We start from the raw sequence: 20,349 nt of genomic DNA on the forward strand, positions 1-20,349 counted from the left end.
TCCACTCAGGGCATTAACAAGGAGGAACACAGCTTCTCAGGGCTGTCAGGCTGCTAGGACATCAGCCCGTGTGATCCCTCAAAATCCACTTCCAGGAAATCACTCAGCATCCCAACCTGGGTCTCGGAAGGGATGGTGACACTCCAACCTTCCCAGTCCTTCTGCATCCTCAGTCCCCGCTGCCAGCGGGACCTCATACAGCTCTCGGAGATTCCATTCTTTCCTGCTTCCCTGGGGCATGGCTTTGAGCCCATGAGTTAATTTCCTATGCTCCAGTTTCCTCATCTGTCAACTCAGATACTGGTACCAGCATCTTGGGGCTGAATGAGGATTAAACAGGCATTTAATGGTCAGTTAGGCAAACCATCCTCTGTTGAATGCTGCCATCATCATCATCATCATCATCACGAAGAGCTCTGCCATCCCCCAGAGGCCTCTGTCCCTGTCTGGGGAGCCCCCAAGGGCAGAGCCATCTCCTCTTTCCTCCCTTGTCCCTTCCACTGCAGACGTGCTGTGGTCAGGGGGCTCTGACCTGTGGCCTGGGTCCTGCTGTCCTGGGGAGGAAGTGCAGGTGGGGACCCCAAGGCCTTGTAGGGCTGTGGGTTGTGCTTACTCAGAAGACCTCGCTGGGTGCTGTGAGGGGTGGAGGGTCCAAGACCCTGCCTTCCTGCCATCAAGCCATGGCTCTGTCAGTCTGTTGGCAGCTGTGGGTGGTTTCTAGGTGGTCCAGCTGCTGCCCCCACCCCGTGACATGCAAAGCCCTAAAGTAGTTGGGCTTGGGAGCAGGTGTGGTCTCAGAATCCACTTCTCCCAAGAAAGCGGGCCTGGAGCCCCGCTCACTTCCCTCTGTGTCCCCGGACCCTGTGTCTGAAAATGGAGGGGCCCAGTTACACAATCCTGGGAGCAGCGGAGGTGAGAGCGTGTGTGTGTGAGAGCGTGCATGTGCACGCATGTGTGCGTATGTGCAGGTGTGCATGTGTGTACGCATGTGCATGTGTGTGTGCATGTGAGTGTGTGTGTGCGCATGTGTGTGTGTGTTCGCGAATGTGCTTGTGCGCAGAAGCAGGTGAACCAGAGTGAGTGTGGCTGCTTCCTCCCAGGCCAGAGGGCTCCCTGTAGCTTTCAGGCCCCCCACTGCTCTCGAGGTCATGGACCCGGAGGGAAAGGCCCGTATCTGTTGCACTGATCCCGGCCTGGGCTGCAGGTAGGGAAGAGACCCAGGCTGGCAGATAGGAGGCATGGTTGCCCATGGGGCAGAATAACCACAGACAAGCCCTGCCTGTGTCTGCCCCTCAGGCCTTTGTGAGTGATGAGGACGGGCTGGGGACAGGAGGCAAGCCTGGCAAACCTGGGCAGGGTGGAGGTCACAGCAGAGCAGGAGATATGCAGATGGGGGCAGGCTAGGCCCTGCAGGGTGGGAAAGAGGCTGGGCTGGGCTTGGGGACACCAGGCATCAGACTCTGCCAGTGAGCACCCTCTGTCTTCCTCCAAGCGTCCTTCTGGACATCCAGCAGCACTTTGGGGTCAAAGACCAAGGTGCTGGCTTGCTGCAGTCAGGTGAGGCCCACCCCCACCTTCCCCCGCCCAGGCACTGGCATCGTGGGTCCTGTCCTGTTGGCCGTCCTCTGCCCCCCACCCTGCCCTGGTCTCTGTTCGCCGGTGCTGACTCCTGGAAAGAGAGTGGGCTTTGTCCCCAATCCCACTGTTGTCGCCTGCCAATGGCAAGGTGTCTTTGAGTCTCTGCTTCTTTTCTTGTCTAACAAAATGAATAATACCTGCCCTGAGGGCAGATACAGGGGTGCAGGTCAAGGGCCAAGTTTGCAGAGGTGACCCTTCCTCTGGGTCCTGGAGCCTCATGGGGACTCAGTGATCCGGGATCCATCCTGAGGCTGGTGTAGGGAACTCCTTAAGTCAGTAAGTTGGGCAATGCCAACAGAGCCATGGGGACCCTGTTTTTATCTCCTGCCCTCCCCGACACTCCTTCCATTACCATCTACCCTGGGAATCACCTCTTAGGTGACCAGGAGGAAACTCCACCTGGTCAGCCTGAGAGCAGTTCCCAAGCCCGGGGCAGGTGAGTGAGAATCGGCCCTGGACTGGCCGTGGGCCTGAGGTTCCCTGCCACCCTCTCCTGTAGGGCCCAGGCTTCTGATGGGCTGCCAGAGCAGGGCCTGAGCCCCCAGCCTGCTGGAAGCTGGGCTGGGACAGTGTGGGAGGCCATGGAGCACTTAAGGCAGCCTCCCAGGTCCTCCCTCCGGGAATGTGCCTCCCTGTCCCTGCCCTTGCCAAGGTATGGTCCTGTGGGAGCTGGGCTGCTGGCTCCCTGGCCTCGTTGGCTTTGCCCTCAACAGCACCCCTCAGGCAGGGCAGAGACTCTGGCCACTCCTGCAACCCAGGGCTCGGGCAGGAGGCTGGTCCTGACTCTGCCCTGGGGGTGCTGTGTGGCCCCAGCTTGGGCCCTGCCTTTTCTGAGTCCTTGGCCCCGGAGTCCATCCGGCTTGGAGGTCCAGTCAGATGTAAGATAAGGTCCCCGTGGTCTGTACTCCAGTCGGTGAATGCTTCCCCTCCTGGGCCCTCCTGGGAGGGAGGGGTGAGTGAGCTGGCTCTGCCCAGGAACCTGCCTGACCTGTCTAAGTGGCATTCCAGTATGCACAATGCCTCCTGAGCTCAGAGTGCCACAGCCACTCACCGCCCCCTCCTAGCTGTCTCTATAGCCCAGATGGGGACTTTAGGGCTCAGAGAGAGGGGATGCAATGGTTCCAGGGCTCACGTGAGACTGGACTGTGCTAGGATGGGGTAAGGCTGTGTGGTCCAGTGTCCCCGTGGGTGTCCAGGTCCCTACCCTGGCAGTCATCACAGGCCATGAGCCCAACCCCTCCCCCACCTCTTCCTGGGCCTCCCTGGCTAGGCCAGAATAAGTCTGCCTGCCCTGTCCCCGAGACAGGCTCCTGTGGCCCACTCTGGGCTGTGCACATGCAGTGACCAGCACTTTGGCTGGGAAATGGAGTTCCGGGCACATGGGCGCATGGGAAGGAGTGGGCTGCCAGGCTGGTGAGGAAAGGGCGGAGAAGGCCTCGCTGCCCAACCCCCACCCTGCATGGCCCCTGACTCACTGGGGACCTGGCCTGAGCCCCATCTCCCTCCTAGTCCCGGCCTCACTGCCTCATCTGGAGTAAGACTTTATCCCAAGCATCCTCCATTTAATGCCCATTGAGCATGGTCAGGGATAGCACAGCCCAGGGAAGGGGAGGGGTGGGAGGTGCAGGGAATGGTAGGTAGGGCCATGGGGCGCGGCTCAAGGCAGCTGTGAGGGTTCCCTGGTTCTTTTTGTGGCTCTGTCCTTGGCTGGCTTCTTGGGCTCATGAAAGAGAATTCACACAGTTCCTATTCATCCCGGTGACCTGGCCGGAGGTGGACAAAGCATGCGACGCGTCATCTTGTTTGATTCTTCCGGTAACCCTGCAGGTTCCCTTCGTCAGCTTCACTTATCAGATATAGGGACAAAGGCCAAGACAGGGAAGCCACTTGCTTGAGGGCTCACGGTGGACAGCAGCCAGCCCGGAAGAGGGACCTGGCCTCTGCCTCTCCTGCCCACTGGCCTGCATGGTCTGGGTGTCTGGCATCTCAGTGTCCCCAGGGTGGGTGCCTCTGGGCCATGGTGAGAACTCCCAGCATCGTCAGGGACCCTCTAGTCTGTACCTGATGGCCCTCACCTGTCACCTGCCCCGACATAGCTGGGATGCCTCTCCAGGGTGTCCTCATCCCTTTGGCCATCTGAGCCAAGACGCCATTCAAGTAGACCAGGATGTGACTCAGTGGACAACTAGGCAAGTCACCTAATTGGCCTGTGTCCCAGGCATATGTGCCTTCCCCAAGCCGGATAAGGTTGGAGCCAGGTGGAGGGCGCCAGCCAGGTGTCGGTGCTTGCCCAGATCAAAGGGCTGGGGCTGAGAGCTGGGCTATCTGCTTATTTGTGGGCACCAGGGGCTGCTGGGCCAGGAGACAGGGAGGGGGTGGCTCAGGGGTAGGCCTGGACTTGCTCCTGCTGCCTCCCCTCTGGGACCAGGCGTGAAAACTGCTGAGGACCACCCACTTTCAGCAGCCCCTTTGCAGATGAGACTGCTGCTGGCTCGGGCCTGGCCCCTGAGCTGCCCGCAGGAGTCATAGGTCAGCCTCTGTGAAAGCCCAAAGCAGAATTACAGCTCACAGGCCGGGCGTGGTGGCTCATGCCTGTAATCCCAGCACTTTGAGAGGCCGAGTCAGGTGGATCATCTGAGGTCAGGAGTTTGAGACCAGTCTGGCCAACATGGTGCAACCCTGTCTCTACTGAAAATACAAAAATCAGCCAGGTGTGGTAGTTGGCACCTGTAATCCTAGCTACTCAGGAGGCTGAGGCAGGGGAATCACTTGAAGCGGGAGGTGAGCCAAGATCATGCCACTGCACTCCAGCCGAGGTGACAGAACAAGACTCCATTTCAAAAAAAAAATGACTGGGCGTGGTGGCTCATGCCTGTAATCCCAGCACTTTGGAGGCTGAGGTGGGAGGCAGGTGTTTGAGACCAGCCTGGCCAACATGGCAAAACCCCGTTGCTACTAAAAATACAAAAATTAGCCAGGCATGGTGGTACACACCTGTAATCCCAGCTTGGGAGGCTGAGGCAGGAAAATTGTTTAAACCTGGGAGGCGGAGGTTGCAGTGAAGCGAGGCCACACCATTGCACTCCAGCCTGGGAGACAGAGCGAGATTCCGAATACAAAAAAAAAAAAAAAAAGAGCAAACACACCCATGAGGGCTCCTCTCGCCCCTTTTCCAGAGCTAGTTAAACGTTTCTCAGCACACCACTGAAGGTGGGACAGAAAGGTCGGGACCTGGCTGAGGTTACCGGCTGGGAGGCAGCAGAGGTGAATTTGAGCTCAGGGAGTGTCTCCCACGCCTAGGTCTGTGCACCTGCAAGGGGATTCTGCTCCAGGCCTCTGGAATTAGTGGTCTCCTTGCACACCCACCACGTACACACACTCCCCGGCCTGCTCTTGCTCGCATAAGAGAGGGGCGGTCACTCCCCCAGCCAAGTTCAGGGGGCTGTGCCCGGCCCTCTCACCCCGCCTTCCCCTCTCTTTTCCTCCTTCCTTCCTCTCTCCCTCTTTCTCTTCTCTCAGGTCCCATCTCGCCAGGGTCTCAGGCCCATGCAGGACAGCCGGGTCCACGCACACATTCAGCCTGGCGGTCAGAGGCCAACGGGCTGCCTTGTCTGCCACTCCCAGCCTTTGTCTGGCCATCTGTCCATCAGCTGTGGGACTGCCTTCCATGTGACCTAGGGTCTACCCTGCCTTGCTCTGCGCCTCTTCATCCCACCTGGGACCTCCAAGGCCCCTCCCATCACTGGCAGTGGCCTCCCGTTGAGTCTTTTAACCTCTTGTCCTGGAAGAACAAAGCCAGGTCATGGTGTGTGCTCGGCATCTCCTCATGTCTTCCTTTGTCATCCATGGATGTCACAGTCATCACCGGGGGCTCTGAGGCCCCACGCCAGCCTCTCTCCTGTCCTCCGACATGCTGAGTGGACTCCTGCCCCAGGGCCTGGGTGCCTGCTGTTCTTGCCCCAAGAATTGCATGAGTTGTTTCCTTACCTCCTCCAGGTCCTGGCTGAAATGTCTCCTCCTCTGACCCCTCTATTTAAAATTGTGGTGGCCGGGTGTGGTGGCTCACGCCTGTAATCCCAGCACTTTGGGAGGCCGAGGCAGGCAGATCGCTTGAGGTCAGGAGTTTGAGACCAGCCTGGCCAACATGGTGAAACCCCGTCTCTACTAAAAAGACAAAAATTAGCCAGGCGTGGTGGCATGCACCTGTAGTCCCAGCTACTCGGGAGTCTGAGGCAGGGTTCAATCGCTTGAACCCGGGAGGCAGAGTTGTGGTGCGCCGAGATTGTGCCACTGCGCTCCAGCCTGGGCAACAGAGCGAGACTCTGTCTCAAAAAAAAAAACTGGTGTTGGTGGTGGTGGTGGTGAATGACAGGAGTGTAGGATGGGGGGATGAATGACACTGTTTTCAGCCATCAGGAAAGCCCCTGAGACACTGGGAGCAAGGGCAGCTGTGTGATCCGGCAGGTGTGAAATGGAGTTCCAGGCCCAGTTCTGCCCTGATTTGCTGTGTGACCTTGTTTAGATCCCTTCCCCACTCTGAACTTCTTTTCCAAGTATAATAAGGAGTGCAGTATGGTAAAGTATAAGGAACACAGGCCGTGGAGTCAGGCAGATGGAGTCACATCCCCACTGGGACTTTTATTGCCTGTGGGCTGCTGGGAAAGTCACTTTCCCTCTGTGTCTGTCTCCGCATCTGTGAGGTGTGAGGGGCTGGAAAGGAACATGACACATGAGATACAGCCAGGTGCAGTGGCTCACAACTGTAATCCTTGCACTTTGGGAGGCCGAAGCAGGTGGATCAATTGAGGCCAGGAGTTCAAGACCAGCCTGAACAACATGGCCAAACCTCATCTCTACTAAGATACAAAGATTGGCCAAGTATGGTGGCCTGCACCTGTAATGCCAGCTACTCAGATGGCTGAGGCATGAGAATCGCTTGAACCCAGGAGGTGGAGGTTGCAGTGAGCTGAGATTGTGCCACTGCACTCCAGCCTGGGTGACAGAGTAAGACCCTGTCTCAAAACAATAAACAGAAGCAAATTTTAAAGATATGTGAGATATGATGTGCTAAGCCCCTAGCACAGTGTCTGGCATGTAGAAAGTGTTCAATAAATAGGACTTTACTCTTTTAGGAAGTACCCAAGGCTGGGCGCGGTGGCTCACGCCTGTAATCCTAGCACTTTGGGAGGCCGAGGCAGGTGGATCATGAGGTCAGGAGTTCAAGACCAGCCTGGCCAACATGGTGAAACCCCATCTCTACTAAAAATACAAAAATTAGCTGTGTATGGTGTCGCAAGTCTGTAATTCCAGCTACTCGGCAGGCTGAGGTGGGAGAACTGCTTGAACTCAGGAGGCGGAGGTTGCAGTGAGCCGAGATCGTGCCACTGCACTCCAGCCTGAGTGACAGAGCAAGACTCTCAAAAAAAGTACCCAAAGGGCTCACCTAAAACTGGACAAACTGGGCAAACTGGACATACATTGGAAGGGATGGTGCCATGGAATCGCCTGACCTTGTAAGGCCGGTCCCGCCGTCCTGGGGTGCAGGTCGGGCTGAGGTCCCCTCTCTGTGGGCTGCTTCCTTGGTCTCTTTGCCCCACAGGCACTTGGCCTCAAGTTGGTGTGAAGTGGGCCGTGTAAGGCCGGTTGCCTCGCTGGGAGCTTGGACACACCCCGCCTCCTCGCCTATCCCCTCCTCATCCCACTCCATCACACCTGTAGCAAATCAAATCGCAGAAGCTACGTTCAGTTTGCCCAACTCTCTGAGCCATCTAAGAGCAAAGTGTGTCTTATTCCACATGTTATGTCCACCACCCAGCACAGCGTCCAGCTCATAGCAAACCCCCGATATTCCGTGAATGAGTGAATGACACCTGAATGATCAGCCCAGTACATTTCAACACTATAAGGAACATGGACCATATCATTTTCTTTATTAGTTCACGGATAATAACAAACATTCACATAGCCCTTATTAGGTGTTTGAGGCTCTGAGCTTTTTACACACATGTTAACTCACTTAATCCTCATTTTGCAAATGAGGAGTCTGAGGCACGCAGAGGTTTCTTGCCCAAGGCCATGTAACGAGTGAACCAGGACTGGAAACCTGATTCTGGGTCAGTTCTGGGCTTAGGCCTCAAGAAGCCTTTTTTTAATTCTAACTTTGGAACCCTGCGGATGCAAGCAAGGCTGGCCTGCTGGGTGAGGAGAGACCAGGGCCTGGCTGTTCCCAGCCGGCCAACAGCCCAACCGATAAGTGAGCCAAGGGAGGGATTGGAGCAAGAAAAAGAAGGTGTTTCATAATGTCAAGTGCTGCATGGACTTTGTAGGCAGCAATTAAAGAGATCACTGAGGACTGCCTGGAGAAGGCAAGACTTAACTTGGTATGGAATCTGCAGAAGCAGGTGCACAGCAGAGCAGGTATGAGGGTCGGGCTAGAAGGCCAGTCTGGATGAAGGTCAAGGCAGCAGTGGAGCTGAGGCTGATGAGGGGATACAGCAGCTGGAAGGGGCCTTGAATGTCAGGGTGGGCGCCATGGTGGGCCATGGGCCTCCATTGGCCACAGGGAAACAGGGCTGGTTCTCAGGTAGAGAGAGCTGCAGTTTCTGGAGCAGGGAGGCAGCAAGAAAACTGGCAAGAGGCTCTTGATTTTGCCCCTTGAACCTGCCCTGGCGTCTTCCCTAGCTCACTGGATGGCACCTCCACTCTGCACCGGCATGGCTGATAACCTGGGGTTTCCCTCCCAGTTGTGTGCCTTGCAAAGACGGCAGAGGCTTTCACATGGCCCAATGGACTGCGTCCTTAAGACTGATAAGCATCATTCTGAAACAGCAAAAACGGCTAGCAGCAAGGTTTTTCAAGAAAAGGAGGCATCCTTGGTCCAATGCTGCTGAATTTATGTCTCAGGAAGCCACAGCCCATCCAGCCCAGGCCACAACATGTCCCTCGTTTCCTGCCCCACCCTCCCTGTAGCATTTAATTGAATTTTTGGTTTTACCAATCAGGATTGTGAACACTAAACACGTACATTCTCATGCAATGTGCCTGTTCCCAGTCAGCCCTGGTATTGTAAGGGTATGGTGCAGATTTCCTGGAACAGAATGTCCGTCTGTAACGTGGGGCCTGTAAAGAAACAAAGGTTCAAACAAACACAGCTCTTCCTTTCAGTCCAGGAGACAGTTACCTTGTGGGTAGTGGGGTGTTCCCTGCTCCTGGGGATGAGCCAGCCCCCCATTAACTGTGTACCCTTGGAGGGCTAATTCCTCCTCTGGCTCACCCCTGTACGCTCCCCAATGCCCAGCCCAGGGATGGGGGTGTCAGGCTTTCCATCAATGAACTAATGAGGGGGGTAGGTGTGAACACCGCAGCCTTCCTTCAGCGCCTGCTGGAGTGGCCAGGCCCTGCATCGCTCCCCAGAGCCGCCTGAGCCTTTAGGGGTGGAGGAGGGGAAGAGGAAGGGGAGAGACAGGTTGCTAGGACCAAGATGGGCCCCTTAGTGATTCCGGTGAGGCTGCCTGTTTATTTAGCTGCGTGCTACCCATGGTCTCCAAAGCCTCCCATCACTGGGGATTTTCCATTTGGCTTCCAGCAGCTCAGGCTCCTGCAGGGTGCTGGCCTTACCAGGCAGCAGAGATGGCCCCACGATTAATATTGATACAAGCCAGCTGCTGCTGCGGCCTCTTCCTCAGGCAGCACAAATATTAACTACCACGGCAACGGGCATCTGCGCCGCACTGCCCTGAGGGTTTGCAAGCACTTTCCGTTCCAGCTTTCCATCCTCTGGACAGCTGACCTGTGTCAGCCCCTCCCAAGCCCCAAGCTCAACCAGGCAGGGCACCTACTTTCTGTCTTGTGGGGGGTGGGGGAGGCAAATGATCAGGTGAAGACGCAGGTTATAATTCGAGACAGTGAGAAGCCTGAAATGGGCAGGGGCTGAGGAGGGCCACCTAACCAGGCTAGGGCTCCAGGCCAGAACGCCAGAGAAACAAACCTCCAATTTTTAGAAAATGAAACTGAAGCTCATTTACTTGTTCATTCAATAAGCAATGACCGAGCACCTGCTATGAGCCAGGCACTGTTCTAGACACTCGGGCTGTATGGTGAACAAAACAAAGTCCCCACCCTTCTGATGGTGATGGTAGACAAGAAGCCAGTAAAGAAATAAAGATCAGGCCGGGCACGGTGGCTCAAGCCTGTAATCCCAGCACTTTGGGAGGCCGAGGCGGGTGGATCACAAGGTCGAGAGATCGAGACCATCCTGGTCAACATTGTGAAACCCCGTCTCTATTAATACAAAAAAATTAGCTGGGCACGGTGGCGCGTGCCTGTAATCCCAGCTACTCAGGAGGCTGAGGCAGGAGAATTGCCTGAACCCAGGAGGCGGAGGTTGCGGTGAGCCGAGATCGCGCCATTGCACTCCAGCCTGGGTAACAAGAGCGAGACTCCATCTCAAAAAAAAAAAAAAAAAAGAAAGAAAGATCAAAGCTTACTTTCTGAAAAAAAAAAGAAGAAAGAAACAGTGAACGTATGCGCTACCGAATAGAGACAAGTGTTGGGGGAAAGTAAGTGTGGGATGGAGAGGGAGGGGCGTGCGGTTTTGGAGAGGACAATCAAGACACTCCCATCCCGAGGGGAGAGGTGGTGCCAGTGCTCAGGGTAGGGTGACAGTTCAGAGAGGTGACCTGACAACATGTCTGGCCACCCTAAGCTTCTGGGTAGAGAGAGATTTGTATTCAGTTCTTACAGAGTGTTGTCTTGTCCCTGAATGCTTTTGGAAACAGCATCATACATTCGTTCATTCATTCCTTTCTTCCTTCCTTCCCTCACTGAGTCTCTACTCTGGGCTGGACAGACAAGAATACACCCGGCTCCTGCCCTCACAGTGCTCAGGGTCCAGGCTTGAAGTCCCGGTGTCATGATCATGGTTGAGGCTGCAGGATTCAGTCCTCCCCTGAGACTAAGCTTCAGAAGACACCTGGCTAACCAGCCAAGTCTGTATGCTGGTGACACTAGCTGGAGACCACTGCCCACAGGGAATGCCCAGGTGGTGCCCTATACCTCTTTGGGCCCTTCTCAGTGGAAAAGGTGCCTCCCTGTGTGGCCCCTGCAGGTGCCTCTGGGGCCTGGCACCCTAGTACCTATCTCAAGAACTCAGACATGGCTGCCGGGGTATGTGCATGCTGGTCTTGGACTCCCAGCATCCGTCGTCACTCCTTTCGGTAAAGCATGCTATTTCCTCTTGAGGAGCCTCAACCCTGCCTGTGTACACAATCCATCCTGGGCTGGGTAGCCTGAATGCCCCATGACCAAGATGATATGTGGAAGGTGGGTGCATGGCTCTGGACTGGCCAGTGGTGACCTCCCAACCCCCTGACCCCAGTGACTACACAACCAGGCAGATGCAAGCAGCATAGATGCCCAGATTCGTAAGGGGGCACCGGGAAGTGATGTCTCCACTGGGGACTCTGTCTCTCTGCTGGAAGGAAAGCCAGCAGGATGTGAGTCTGTCATGGCAACCGCCATCTCTCCACTGTGAGGGAAGCTGCTGAGAGTGGAGTCACAGGAAGCAGAGCCCAGAGATGGGAAGAAAGAGATTGGCTCCTGATGGGTCTAACTGGTCCCCCGTGGATCAAGTCACATCTGATTCTCCTTATGTGAGCTAATCAATTCCCTGTCTATTGAACCAGTTTGAGTTGGGTTTCTGCCCCTTGTCACAGAAAGGGTCTTGGTGATGTTCCTTCAATGCACTCTGACCTTCATCCCATGTGGGGACAGCCACCCCCAGGTCGAGGAGCTCCAGAGCCCCGTCCTAGTCATCCTCAGCCATCCTGGCCTCTCCTGCCTGGCTGCCGCCTAACTCTGTCCCTGCTCTCACCCAGTTCCCTTTGTCCCTGGAAGGTTAAACTTTGAGTCTAGCCTCAGGTTCAGCTTTTCTGGCTCAACACATTGTCCCTGCTTCTGGCCTTACCTGCTGGTTTCTGATGGCCCCAGATACTGTCCACCAATGAGGCTCAGCACCTAGGATCTGACCCCAGGATTAGCCTGACCCTGCCTCCAAAGAGTTAGAATGTGTCAAAAAAACTCCCTCCTCATTTTTGTTTCATGCCAGTGGAGTGGGGCTGCGGGGGGGCAGCCCCAGTACAGCCCTGTGTCATTACTGCTGCTCCGAGAACCAGCGTGACGCATCCCACTTCGTAGTTTGCAGAAATCTTTCATGCAATGAACTGAATACTTGTGCCACCCCACACATAAATTCCTATGTTGAAATCTTAACCCCTAATGTGATGGTATTAGGAGGTGGGTGGGGTCTTTGGGAGGTGATTAGATCATGAGGATGGAGCCACATGAATGGGAAGTTCCCTTGTCAAAGGGACCCCAGAGAGCTCTCTCACCCCGTTTCTGCCGAGGGAGGATGTAATGAGAAGATGGCCCTCCGCAGCCCGGAAGAGGTGCACCAGAACTCAGCCTTGCTGATGCTTTGCTCTTGCACTTCCGGCCTCTAGAACGGCAAGAAATAAGACAAGAAATGTCACATCCATTTTCTAATTTGATCACGCAGGAGCCCTGCAGTGCACTGGCGGATGCCCTCGGAGGGCTTGTGCACTTTGGTGTGCCCGCACCCCACCCGCAGTGTGCCTTTGTCCCCAACTGCACCCCCTGCAGGCTGCCCTCCGGCTATGGGAGCACCGGCTTTGCCCACACGGAGGGAGCAGCCAGGAGGGTCAGGCAGTTGGCTTCCTTCCTCCTCCCACTGGTGGCCACAGACTACAGGTGTCCAAACTCCTTAGCCTCCAATGGGCTCTAAAAACTTATACTCCAGTCTGGGTAACAAGAGCAAAACTCCGTCTCAAAAAAAAAAAAAAACCTTATACCCCAGAGCTCCCTGCAAGAGCAAGAGGACGCTGCCCCCAGCAGGACGTTGCCTGAAATGGCTACCCTGGCTTTGCTTCCTGCAAACATCCCCATTTCCCAGAAGCACTTCCTTCATAATTCGCTTGCATTGGACCCTTGTCTCAGGTCTGTTTCTGGGGAACACATCAAAAGAAATGGCCTTAACTCCCATGAGAGCTAGATATGTTCACCTCCATTTTACAGATAGGGAAGCTAAAGCCCGGAGAGGTTAAGCGACCTGTCCAATATCACACAACCAGAGAGTGACAGGGTAGGCTTCAAACTCAGTTCTTCTAGATCCCACAACCCAAGCCACTCCATCCTCCTTTGATTAATTAGATGCCTGGGACTGCAATTAGCAATCTGTCTTCAGAAGCTAGACATTAACACCAAAGCCTTAGAGAGCCCTCTGCAGCCCAGAGTCATTGTAAACACTGACCACAGCAGCCATAGTCCCGAGTGTCATCCTCCCTCTCACCTGAGCCTCGTCCTTCCTTTCTCTTGCTCTGTAAGCCGACTGTGTGTGTCCTAGGATGGAAGCCTTCATGTCCATCCAGATAGCCCTGAAGAGGAGAAACACAGAGCCCCAGTTGCTGCTGGGTCTGCCCCCAACTGCGACTCCTTCCACCCTGTGAAATAGATACTTGTTACGAAGCCGCTGACAAAGGTGTTCTTACATGCACTGAAGGCTTCCCCCATTTTGCAGCGTGCTTAGGGTTCCTCTTGTTTGGGGGAGGGGGCAAGAGCACTACTGGGCAAATGTGAACATGAAAACACCATGTAATGGATGACTGGCCAGTCGCCGGCACGTGGCTGTGCGATGACCCCGTGTGACTCCCACCAGCTGGCTCCAAGTGCTGCTAGAAGCTGGATCAAAAGCAGAATCCCTGGTGGGCCGCTCAGAGCCATGAGCTCCTGGGCTCCCTTACACCCGTAGGTCTGCAGGATCAGGGGGTCATGTGAGCTGGGTCTGCCTTCAGAGGAGCACGTGGCATGGCTGAGATGCCTCCCTCCTCCCTACCTGTGCTCTCCTCCTACAAGGAGTATTATGTTTGTCTGCATCTGTGTTGACGCTCAGTTTTTGACTCCCTGGAATCTCATTCAAAATCCTACCTTGTCCAAGAAACCCCAAAGCATTTAGTTTCTTCCCAAAAATTGCCCCCAGGGGCAATTGCTGAGCCTAGAAAATCAGTCGGATGGAAAAATGCAGTGAACCAGGACCAGCAGGGGGCAGTGTGGCGTTAGGGATGGGAACAGACTCTGGCAGCCTCTGGGGTCTGTGGGTTGTCGCCCACTGGTGGTTGCAGAGGAAAACAGAAGCTGTGAGAGTCCCCCTGCCCGTACCTTTCAGGAAATCCTGTTCCCATATGAGGAACAGCCCCTAAACCATGAGGTCTCAGAGAGGAAATTAACCGATAACTCCCTGGGATCACCCTGCCCATCCCCTAAATAAATGCCAAGCAAACCTTCTAAGCCAGGGCCCAGACAAGTGAACAGGTGAACCCAGTCTACAGATCTCCTCTGACAGAACTGGGCATCACTCTGTTTTGTTTGAATAAAGCTTTGTGTTGAAGTACGACATACAGAAAGAAAAATGTGGATACCATTCAACAAATGTTTACAAAGTCCTCATACCCCATAAACCCAGAAATTGGGCCAACAAGCAGAACATTCTCGGAAATGCCTTCAGCCTGCACCTTGTTGTGAAACTCACTTAAACTAGTTGCCAACAATAACAGCAACAGAAAATTTAGATTTCTGGCTTTTCTGGACAAAATGGGAAGATTCACACAGCAGCTGCCTGCCCATGCTTCGAATGCCAGCCCCCCAGCCCAGGCAAGAGGGGAGCCTGCCCTGTGCCCCTGTTTTAAAGGCCCTCCCTGTCCTCCTCTTACATAGTCCTTCCCCATAAGGCAAGAGCTCCAAAGGCCAGAGGTCATGGCCACCTGGCTCTGCCATCCCCCTTTTACATCACACTTCCATACTCAGGACCCCAGAATTTTGTCTGTGTTCATCTTTTTGAGAGCTGACTGCCATGGTTCAGGAGTGGCTGTCTGTGATGTGGTGAGAGGTCTGGTTCAAGATGTTCAAACTGTGGGTGGGAAGACAACGGGGGCAGAGCTGGGGCCAGGCCCACTGTCCTGGCCACCACGCCCCAGCACAGAACCCTAAAAAGCAGCTATTCGAATTCACAAGAGAAATGGACCAATATAGTGTGTGTGCGTGTGCGCGTGTGTGTGTACATGGGGGGAGATATTTATTTTAAGGAATAAGGAATTTTAGTTTGTGCAATTGTGGGACCTGGCAAATAGGGCAGGCTGAAATGTGTAGGGCAGGCTGGTAGGCCAAATATTGCCATCTTAGGTCCAGATTCCACGGGGCAATTGGCTGGAAACTCAAGCAAAGTTTTTGTGCTTCAGTCTTGAGAACTCCTTCCTCTTTAGGGCCTTCAACGGATTAGATGAGACCCACCCACATGATGGAAGGTCATCTGCTTAACTCAAAGTCTAGTAACTTAAGTGTTAATCACATCTAAAAAAATATCTTCACAGCACCAGCTTATTTGTTTGACCACATAACTGGGCCACCATAGCTTAGTCAAGTTGACATAAACGTCACCATCACAGATTCCCAGGAGGCTATATTCAAACCCAGCCTTCCTTCCAGGGTGCAAAGGTGCATCTGTCCAGGTAAAACAAGAGGGCATATTTTGCTCACAATTCATTAGCTGACTCATATCTTTAAAACGTTTTGACAAATGGCGTGTTGTCCTCCATTTGCTGGGTAGCCCTGGCCCAGTGTGAGTGAAGGGAAGCCTCCCTGAAGCTCCAGGCTGTTCTACAGCAGCTGGCTTTAGCCTCATCTTATTTGTCTGGCTCTGTAGGTGTTGTGTTTTCAAACTTGGACTTAAAGAACATCTGTTTGGAAAGGAATAGAGGAGATTAAATTATTAGCCAGCCTATAAATTTCAGACTGGCTCTAGCTCTGTGAATATTTATGAAATCCCATCAAAGTCACCCCATCCCTGCCTTTGTATTAGATATGATGGTGGGGGATGTGAGGTTGCTTCCGATTCTATTTCCTGGGAAAACAGTGCAGAAGCATCCTATGGATTTAAGGAGGTGATGTTAGCAGCTGGCCCTACACACAGTGTGTGCTCACAGACCCTAGCAGAGATTGCCACTGTGGGGGCTCACTGCTCAAAAAAGCAGCCCACCTCCCACTAAAACCCATTCCCTCATGGTTGGAAGAGTTGGGCAGATCCTCATCTGCCTTAGAATCTTTTGGGAGCACCTTTCTCCTTGGTTAGTATTTAGGAGGAGGCAACAGAAAGGCAAGTGCACTAAGGCAGAGGCCAAGTCTGGCCCACTGCCTGATTTTATAAACAAAGTTTTATTGAAACGCAGCTACACCCATGAGTTTATTCCTTGCTCATAGCTGTTTAAGCACTGCAATAGGAACTGAGTAGTTGCAACAGAGGCCATATAGCCAGGAAAGTAAAAAATAATTACGGTCTGGCCCTCTATAGAAAAAGTTTGCCAATCTCACCAGAGAAGGTGAGTCTGAGAATTAGCCCTTCCTAAAGAGCTGGCAGGTCACCTGGCTAGCCCAGCAGGAGGGTCTCTCTTCTTCACCCTCCCTTTTGTTATCTTTGGGGGCAGCTGCCCCTAGGGAGCTTAGGTGGAAGAAGTCCTATACACAACTGGCACCGAGAAGGCAGCCCCACAATCGTTTGTCCTATCATCCCATCTTTACCCAAGTAGGTCACTTATCATTAGCCCTTGGGTTAAGAGAGATGGACGGAAACAGCCTTGGAGGCCACATCTGGCTGCACAGTGACAGGTGTCACTATACAGAGGCATCTGACCTAGGGACATCCAGGGGCTGACGTCCAGATCATGTCACTCACCAAGCTATATACCCAGTGCAGACCACCTGTGCCCAGAGGAAAAACACCTCCTCTTAGTTTTCATCAAGGAACCCACGAGCCATATGAACTAATGTGGTGGCCCTCCAGGACCTGGGCTGGATTCCCATCCTGGCCCTGACCTTGGGTAAGAGACACACATTATCTGAGCCTCAGTTTCCTCATCAGTAAAATGGGAGCAAGAGTATCACTGTGGGCCAGGGGCAGTGGCTCACATATGTAATCCCAGCACTTTGGGAGGTCGAGGCGGGCGGATCACCTGTGGTCATGAGTTCAAGACCAGCCTGGCAAACATAGTGAAACCCCATCTCTACCAAAAAAAAAAAAATTAGCTGGGCATGGTGGTGGGTGCCTGTAATCCCAGCTACTCAGGAGACTGAGGCAGGAGAATCACTTGAACCCGGGGGCGCAGAGGTTGCAGTGAGCCAAGACTGTGGCATTGCACTACAGTTTGGGCAACAAGAGCGAAACTCTGTCTCAAAAAAAAAAAAAAAGAGAGTAGCTCTGTGATAGGCTGAAAAAAGTAGCTCTGTGATAGGCTGATAAAGGCCCTCAAAGATACCCCTTGAACCCACGAATATGTTACCTTGGATGGCAAAAGGGACTCTGAAGATGTGACTGAGTCAGGATCTTGAGATGAGAGACCATCCTGCATTACCCAGGTGGGCCTGGTTCATCACAAGGGACCCCATGAGAGGAGGCCGGGGGCCAGCGTGACCTGTCAGAATGTAACAAAGGAAGCCAGAGGTTGGAGTAACACAAGGAAGGGGCCACAAGCCCGGGAGTGTGGGCTGCCTCTCCAAGCCGGGAAAGGCAAGGAAACAAATATTCCCCGGAGCCTCCAGAAAGACCCAGCCCCACCAACACCTTGACTTTAGCCCACTGAGACTAATTTTGGACTTCTAGTTCCAGAACTGTAAGATACTAAATTGATGGTGTTTTAAGCACTAAATTTGCAGTCATTGGTTACAGCAGATGTAGGAAACCTTACCACAAGCACCTCCCCTAGAGGATCGCTGTAGGGATGAACTGAGATGAGGCCTCTAAGCATCTGGTCCCTGGGGCACAGCTTGGAGCTCAGCGAGTGGGAGCCGCTGCCACTCGGTCAATACCGGGGCTTCCGAACCTCCACCCCTATCCACCTCCCACCTCTTTCTGGCTCCAGGGAGGCCTGGCACTGCAGGACGCTCCTGGAGGAAATGAGGAGTGACCTCTGACCGTGCGAGGAAGGGAAGGAGGCCATATGGCGGAGATTACAGTAATTGCATCCCCCGGGCGGGCCCCTTCCAGACTTGCCCAACCACGGGAAGCAGGCCAGGGTGCTGTGAAGTCATTATTTACATGCCTCGGCTTGCGTCATTGGTTTCAAGTGCAGCAAGTGGCAAAAGCAAAAGTTATCTCAGGCTGGTAGTGGGTGGCCAGCCAGCTAGACCATTCCCTGCACTGGTAAAGCAGGCAGGGACGCAGTCACCCACCCACAGGCTTCTCCTGAGCTGCTTCAGACCGCACTGCACTCCAGGTGCAGCTATAGCTGGGCTCGCCTCTGGGACGCTTTGTCCAGTAACCCAGCCCCAGGGCGACCAACTCATCCCTGTTTGCCCAGAACTTTCTGGTTTTAGCACTAAAAGTCCGTGTCCAGGGAAGCCCTTAGGTCCTGGGCAATCTGAGACAATTGGTCATCCTATTCAGCTGTCGGCATTGGGAAAGCCTGCCCCATGAGGACTTGATCCCTTCCCCCAGTACAGGATGGCCTCCTTACCTTTAGATTCTGCCCAGTCTCAGGGTCCACCCCACCCTGACCCCAACCCAGCATCTTCTTCCTCTGGTTTGCCATGGCTGGCTCTGCCCTGGGGCCCAGACCGATCCACTTTCTTGGAGTCGCTGCTCCTGTGATTTTCTCAAAGGCCTTCACTGCCTTCCAGCTACATACTTGTCCCCGACTAGATCGTAAGCTCCAGGAGGGCAGGGACCCTTCTGCTTGACTCGGGCCCCCGAAATCCTCAGTGCCTGCCATACTGCCTGGCATATCGCTGCCCCTCAATAGATCATGTCTGGAGGATGGCCGGGAGGAAGGAAGGCAGGAGGAGAATCCCCAATACACCTGTGTCCTTCGGACTCCCAGACCACAGCGTGACTGATGTCACAGAAAACACGCTCCAGGCAGAAGACAGGCTGCTTGGCGTTTAGCTGTGCGGTGGGGAATGGCCTGATCTGGCCTGTGAGTCTAATGGGCTGGAGAGCAGCAAGCAGCAGGACGCACCGGGCGCTCCTGGGACTTCAGGCTCCCGTTTTTCAGGTCCCTTAGACACCTGCCCTAGACCTTGCCCTAGAAACGGTCTGTACTGAGACTTCGCAGCAGGCCCCATCTGTGTGTGGATATAAACCAGAGCAGCTGAGAAACCCGCCCTCCCCTCCCAGACCTGGGCAAGGCTCCGGAGTGCAGCGGGGCAGGCCACAGCGCATGCGCTTTGATCCTCCGAAGGGGTGCTGCCCCCACCTCAGACACCCCTCCCCCAAGTTGCCGAAGCCTATCCCCCTGCTCCAATCTGTGCAAGCACAGTAAGCCTGGTACCCATGGCAATGACCGTGGCCCTTAAAGTTCCTCTTCCCATCCTCCCACGAGATGCCAGGGCCATGTGCAGGGTGGTCCTCCCTGGAGCTCTAGGCGGGGCCCCGGGACTCACCTCGGAGTCGTGGATGTGCAGCCCGTGAAGCGGCTATGCCAGAGCAGGCTGCAAGGCGGGATGACAATGTCACTGCCCACGTGCGTTCTTTCAGGTGTTCCCTTGGCAACAACCCGCTCAGAGCGCGCCTGTGCCTGGCCTAGGGCGGGAGAGCTGGCACCCATCAGCGGAGAGGCCGCCCTCGCCTGGATAAAGGTTCTCCAAAATGTAATCACTGGGCAAAAGTGCAAATGCTTAAAAAGCATTGACATAATGCCATTCAGAAGATGGAAAACTCTGCTTTGCAGTGTCTACGGGTCCACAGAGAGAAAGGTAAATGCATAGGAAGAAAGTGGGAATCAGGATTACTCCGGCGAGAGGACCCAAGACCCACGTGGTCAAAAGAGCCTTGACTCAGATGTTCCAGGCTTTTGCACAGAGAACATGTACACAGGTTACCTAATTTTTATATTCATATAATTAAATATTCAAAGGAAAAGAAAAGGTAAGGCCATAGAACAGTCTGATGTCGTGACCCTCAATAGCAGCTCAGAGGTCCTCTTCCAGTTTAAGAGAAAGACAAAATCCCTCGTACGTGCCATGATCTTTGCCAATTACAATGCAGTCACACACCAGCCATATGGGCAGATAATACAGCTACCACTTAGCTGTGACTGGCCGTAAAAACAAAACAAAGCACTCCAGGATGTAGCGGCTTATAGCCGCAACCATTTTTTTTTTTTTTTAGCTCATAATTCCGTCAGTCAGCTGGGTGATGTTCCTGGTCTGGGTCAGCCAGGTTGATATTTGCTGGGCTCCCCTAAAAGTCGGTGACCAGCTGGCACCTTCATGGTCATCTAGAATATTCTGACTCCTATGTCTCCTCATTCTCCTCTGCCTCACTCTCATGACCCAACAGGCTAGCTCAGGCTTATTCACAGGATACCAAGAGAAGTGATGGGGGAGGCTGCAAGGCACCTGGGGACCCCGGCTCTGACATTCAGTGTCCCTTCCACACATTCCATTGCTCGAAGCAAGTCCCAGGCCCAGCCGTTGCCAAGTGGTGGGCAATAGACCCCACCCCACCCTCCTCGATGAGAAGAGAAACACTTCCTGTGTGCAAGGCTCTGTGCTGAGCATTTGAGATAGATTTTCTCATTATCATCTCATAGGAATCCTATGAGGAAGTTGTATAGTTCCACTTTATAGATGAAGAAACTGAGGCACGCTGGG

The 20,349-nt window shown here is 54.0% G+C and overlaps 1 long non-coding RNA gene across 2 annotated transcripts in view; it reads left to right on the plus strand.

Moving 5' to 3' along the window:
* Nucleotides 1-20,349, plus strand: part of LOC105730215 (uncharacterized) — a 43,782-nt gene that overhangs the window by 7,935 nt on the left and 15,498 nt on the right. Inside the window, exon 1 of one of the 2 annotated variants that reach the window (XR_001110431.3) lies at nt 19,131-19,449. The exons of the other annotated variant lie outside the window; for it this stretch is intronic. This is a non-coding gene — a long non-coding RNA (uncharacterized LOC105730215). Of the gene's footprint in view, nt 1-19,130; nt 19,450-20,349 lie in introns of those variants that run through there. 2 annotated transcript variants of the gene reach the window in all.

This window comes from Aotus nancymaae, unplaced genomic scaffold (genome assembly GCF_030222135.1).
Source record: "Aotus nancymaae isolate 86718 unplaced genomic scaffold, 86718_ANA_hifiasm-v0.15.2.pri h1tg000011l, whole genome shotgun sequence".
Lineage (NCBI taxonomy): Eukaryota > Metazoa > Chordata > Mammalia > Primates > Aotidae > Aotus > Aotus nancymaae.